Raw genomic sequence first — 6536 nt, 5'->3', positions numbered from 1 at the left:
CGGGCATTTTCATAGGAAATTAGTGGGGAAATCCTTGTTTTATAGCTCACTTATCTTCTTACTGGTAAATAAACTCGTCATAGATACCAGGATTGAAATATTATATTTTCGCAAGACGCACGTTTCACCTTCAAAAGACTCATCAGTGACGTTCGAATAAAAAAAATTAAAAGACCAAATATGAGAGTTGCTTATAGTTCCATTATGTCGACAAAATAAGGTTGACAACCAAAGCAGACATAATTGTTTTATGCGACAATAACATAAACTGTGTAAACATGCAATACGAATAAACATTGCTTGTCTGTCATGTATATTTACACAATAAAGATTTTTTGATTATTGTCGCATGCATCTGTTATGTCTGCTTTGGTTGATAATCAAATTATTTCAATATAACGGTAACTATAACATCTGTTATACAAGTAGGAAGTTTAGCAAGCTACAAATTATGGAATTGCTGTATCATATCGACTTTTCCTTCTTTTTGGAAGAGGGGAGTCATGATACTCAATATTCTAAATAGTATTTTATAGCCCCGCCACATTATCTATGTATTTGCCTGTCCCAAGTCAGGAGCCTGTAATTCAGTGGTTGTCGTTTGTTTATGTGTTACATATTGCTTTTTCGTTATTTTTTTTACATAAATAAGGCCGTTGGTTTTCTCGTTTGAATTGTTTTACACTGTCTTATCGGGGCCTTTTATAGCTGACTATGCAGTATGAGCTTTGCTCATTGTTGAAGGCCGTACGGTGAACTTTAGTTGTTAATGCTTGTGTCATTTTGGTCTGTTGTGGATATTTGTCTCATTGGCAATTATACCACATCTTCTTTTTTGTTGGTTGTTCTTAAGTCGTCTTTCCTATTTTGCCACATGATATTGTCAGTTTATCTATTAGTGTTTACTGTCATCTAGATATCTTACCTTTTTTCTCTCTCCCTAAAAATTTTTATAACCAAAACATAAATGCACTAATAATTATCAAAGGTACCAGGCTTATAATTTAGTATGCCAGACGCGCGTTTCGTCTACATAAGACTCATCAGTGACGCTCAAATCAAAATATTTATAAAACCAAATAAGTACAAAGTTGAAGAGTATGAAGGATCCAAATTTCCAAAATGTTTTGCCAAATACGGCTAAGGTAATCTATGCCTGGGATAAAAAAAAATCTTTAGTTTTTCGTAAAATTTAAATTTTTGTAAACAGGAAATTTATAAAAATGACCACATTATTGATTTTCATGTCAACACCGAAGTGTTGACTACTGGGCTGATGATACCCTCAGGAACGAAACGTCCACCACAGTGGTATCGACCAAGTGGTGTAAATAGTTATCAAAGGTACCAGGATTATAATTTAGGACGCCAGACGCGCGTTTCGTCTACATAAGACGCATCAGTGAGGCTCAAATCACAATATTATATTATTATAAATTTACTAGCATTGTCTTTCAATGAACAGGGATTTGATATTGGTTTTTCTGTATACTTAAAACTATAATCCGGTCAGATTTCACTTTCTGTTCTTTACCTTCGTTCTTGGTGATGTTCCATTTACTGCTGCATTATATTGGGTGTACACTTTTGATAACAGTAAAAAAAAAAGCTTGTATCAGATTTTTGCAGCATATCGAATCATCGATTATATAATTTTTGAATTGTTAACAACTCTTTGATTAAACTGTCCGATAAAAAATCTAATAGTAAATTTATTGGAATGCCGAAAATGCTTTGAAATTTATTTCTTAAATTCATCTGTGTACGTTTTGATAATACAGATTATCGACATGTTTTATATAGGTAGGTCAGGGCTATAAATGAAATTATATATCGGAGCAACAAATCTGTTACTTCTTATGTTGTATTTGTTTGGGTACCAAATGCGCAACTTTAATAGCAGGCCCGATCCTGAACTGGTTTGAATAACAAACTATGGCCAAACTCATTCAGGTTCCATATTATTTACATTCACTGAAACTTTTAATATCATTTACCGGTATCTTATTTATGTCATTAAAAATAACAAATAATCATTGTAATACAGTGCAAATATGTACTCAAGGGAACTGACTTTGAATAAAATGTACATCGCAGTTGTTTCTGAAGTTACAGTATCTAGAAAAACATTACCTTTTCTAGATTTGTATATGTCAATTTCATATCGAAAGCTAAAGCAAAACAGGAAGGATGTTTATTCGTTAATTTTTCTTTCATTAAAAAGTGATGTTTTTGCTCCGATCTTGGGCTGTATTTATTTCAAAACCTGTTCGCTTTGTCTAGATTTAGAGAGACCCTCTGAATTTCAAAACACATTATCTATATATCATGTATATATTAAACAGGTAAATGATTAAATCAGACGTTTCGTTACGGACTATTTATCATAGCTCACAGTTAATAAATACTGAAATGTATAGTACAATATGTCCTGTCGGTACTTATATTTTGTCATAGCACGATGAAATGCTTTTCTTAAAGTTGTATGAAACTTCAAATTAAAAAAAATGATGATTATGTTTTATAACAAAATAGATATTTGTCATCATGATCATTGTTAAACTTATGAACATATAATTATTATGAGGAAAATTCTTTAGTTTGTCCTCATTTAGAAGAAGTTTACTTTTTTAATTGCTGGGATCCAGGGAGCAATTCGCCGACATATTTTCCGTATTCAAAGTAACCTTAGCGTGACTCTCGTTTGCGTAAAAAAATTCAAAAATTATGCACAGAGGACTAAGTTTGTGATAAATACATGCATTGGTTCAAGAATTGGAAAACCATTTTTTTTTCACCAGTCACTCAGTTTCATCATATGACTTTAACGTGTTAATAGCATCTTTACAGGAAAGCCTTTTAGAAGCTACAAACTGATATCAAAGCAAGTCTGGAAAAAAACCTTATTATCTATTGGTTTTAATTGGCTTTAAAACGTTCAATCCCGCTGCAAATGTTTGCACCTGTCCTAAGTCAGGAATCTGATGTACAGTAGTTGTCGTTTGTTTATGTAATATATACGTGTTTCTCGTTTCTCGTTTTGTTTATATAGATTAGACCGTCGGTTTTCCCGTTTGAATGGTTTTACACTAGTAATTTTGGGGCCTTTTATAGCTTGTTGTTCGGTGTGAGCCGCACTTTAACCTATAAAGGTTTACTTTTTAAATTTTTATTTGGATGGAGAGTTGTCTCATTGGCACTCACACCACATCTTCCTATATCTATTTACTGCAGGGTTTGTTACTCGTGCTGTGTGGATGCAGTAGAATGTGTCCCCGTGCTTGTAGTGTATGCCCTTATATATTTCAGTTATTTGTTGTTTGCCTGTGAGAGAGCAGAAAAAGTGTGGATGCAGTAGAATGTGTCCCCGTGCTTGTAGTGTATGCCCTTATATATTTCAGTTATTTGTTGTTTGCCTGTGAGAGAGCTTTCACATGTATATATCTTAATTGCTTACGATGTTGGGATGTATTGATACTCATCCACGCCTGCTATTTTTCATTATTGCCCCCTGCTATGGTTTTTATTAGATTTCTTACAACCACCGTTTTGCCCTGTGTTTGTTATACATGTCAGTGTTGTTATATTTAAATCCATACGCTGGGCCTTTTATTACAGTTTTTGTAAGAGTACTTTACTGCACTCCTAATTACTCCCTATTCCGTAACTGTGATCCTCATTCAATGTTACAACCTCCGGTCTTTTGTATTGATCCTATACCCCTATTAAATAATCATGATTTTACAGAATGGAAAAAAATATTATCAACAACACAACTTCTAGGTTATCTACGTGCATAAATAAACGTATTGGTAATGCCACTACAGCCAGATTATTTAACAAAAATGCACGTGGATATCCACAAATTTTCCCGTGCAATGCCAAAAAATGACTAACCGGTTTTAGATTTACTTCTCAAAATACTATAAGGTCAACAGTGAACGGGAGAACCTTTTCGCTCTCCTTTTCCATTCAATCGCTCGAAACCGTTCAAAAACAACCAGGAGAATCGCTCAAGCAATTTGAAAAATCACGCGAAGTTTGCGAATTGTTTTGGATAAAAAGACTTCAAACAGCTTATCCTCTCGGTCTAAATGATGAAATATTAGGGCAGGGGAACATATCTAAAACTCATATCGATGTCATTAATATTGTTGATAAACGACTTAGAAATAATAGGTCTCATGGTAAACGCAAGAACCGTAATCAACGTATTAAACATCGTATAAATTATACACTTGCTGATCTGTTATCTATAATAAAGAATAATGGCAGACATCAAGTATTATGCAAACTGGATCAGATTCCTATAGGTAAATTATATGCTATTTTTCTGGAGTGTGATAAAATTTCTTTTTTTAGCCCAGTTTATGAATACACCCGTATTATTACAGCCTTTTGTCATCACAGGCTTTTTCCTATTATTGATAAACCTGAAAATCATAAACGACATTTTCTCAAATTAAAATATATAAATAGAGGTATTGATTTTATTAATTTGTCTAGCATATTCAATGACTCTTCTGTCTATAGCTTAATACCTCCATATTTTGATAATATAGAACAACCCATTATTTCGTATTCTTATAAAAAAAAACGAGCAGAAATTTGATTGTAAATTATACGTCAATTACAACAGACGTCAATATAGAAAATAATGTTCCTTCCACTTGAGATTGCGAAACGTCTAGTTTTAAATATGTTCCCTATGGTCATGTTATCACAGGAGACCTCAACGTCATCGATGACCGTGAAGTCATAACTTTTCTAAAGAAAGGACCGAAATACCGTCTTCCATCTACAATAGATTGGAAACAGTGTCGTCGGGTCATTAAAGACGCTCTGTCTGCCTATTGTAAAAATTGGTGCAAACATGAAAAATCCGATAAAAAATCTTTAGACAGTTATTTGAATAAAATTATGAATACTGTTGATATTCGAATATCTCATTTAGAAAACAATTCTGAAATTAATAATAGGAACCATGATATACCCATTTCTAGAATCAAAAACAAACTCAAGGTACTCGCAGAGCGGTTTGTGTTCGTACCGGCAGACAAGGCAGCAAATAATGTAGTGGTGGTGTGACGCATATACTACACGAAAGTTCTTCAAAACGAAATTATCAGTTCCTCTACATTCAGGTCAGTGCGCACCACAGAGAGTCAAATCGTTAACAAGCATACCACTGCCACTGCGCAGCTTAAAGCATCTTCCGAACATTTGAAAGTCCCTACTATGTACTGGTTGCCGAAATTACACAAAAAACCATTTAAATTCCGTTTCATCTCCGCTTCGAGTAAGTGTTCTACTACTAATCTATCAGTGCTTCTAACCACCTCCCTTGCTACTATCAAAGAACTGGTTATTAACTTTTGTAATAAAGCTTATGAAAATAATGGTATTAATGATTTTTGAAGTTTTAAAAATTCTTTAGAGGTTTTAGATAAAATACATGCTTTCAATGGTCCTTACAATTCTGTTGACAGTTATGATTTTTCTACTCTGTACACTACACTTCCACACAATCTTATAAAGAAAAAGTTTTTGTATTTGATAAAATTAAGAAATAATTTCTTCGTGTCATGCTCTATGCTCATTTTAACATGGGTAGGCATTATATTTGTCGATATTTTACACTGAGCGTTAGCGAGGTGTAAAATGTGGTCAAATATAATGCCTACCCATGTTAAAATGAGCATAGAGCATGACACGAAGGAATTATTTCGATTCTAATAGGACATATACATTAATTTTATAGGTCGAAGCGTACGAAAATACCGTAAAAATGTTCAAGCTTTTCCCGTTTTTTTCCCGAGGAGTCTGTGCATTACATTTCATATTTGATAAGTTTAAAAACTACAAGCAGGGTAAATTTATGTTGTTTTATACAAAATATATAATAAAAGTTTATTCCTGCTGCTTAAATGTATACATTTTAAAGGATAACGATGGAAATAACGTTTATATACACAGTAAGTTCGTGCGCATGTGTCAAACATATTTTTGTGCTCATTAGAACACGGCTTTGTTTACAAAGCGTAATAAGGACGTCATATTAGAATGGTCTTTCGAAAAATCTCAATGTAATTTTGTTTGCTGTAACTCGTTTAAGGCCTTTTTCTGTAACGAAAAAGGAAATTATGCTAGATACACTTACTTGGAATGTGAGGATATGATTGAAGCTTTAAACTTTCTGCTTGATAACATTTATGTACGTTTCGGCGATAAAGTGTATCGTCAGGTAGTATGAATTCCTATGGGCACCAGCTGTGTCCCTTTAATAGCAGATTTATTTCTATATTGCTATGAATCTCAGTTTATGACCGAACTCAGTAAAGACCCATCATTGTTACATTTGGTTGATACATTCAAAAATACCTACCGTTATCTGGATGATATTTTTTCGTTGAATAATCCAGAGTTCTCTAAATATACTTCAAAAATTTACCCAAACGAACTTACTTTAACTAAATCTAACATAAACAGCAGTTGTCCTTTTCTAGATTTAGACATTTCAATTTCAAACGGGAAAC

Source organism: Mytilus trossulus, chromosome 7, assembly GCF_036588685.1.
Source record: "Mytilus trossulus isolate FHL-02 chromosome 7, PNRI_Mtr1.1.1.hap1, whole genome shotgun sequence".
Classification (NCBI taxonomy): domain Eukaryota; kingdom Metazoa; phylum Mollusca; class Bivalvia; order Mytilida; family Mytilidae; genus Mytilus; species Mytilus trossulus.
This window is presented reverse-complemented; position numbering follows the sequence as displayed.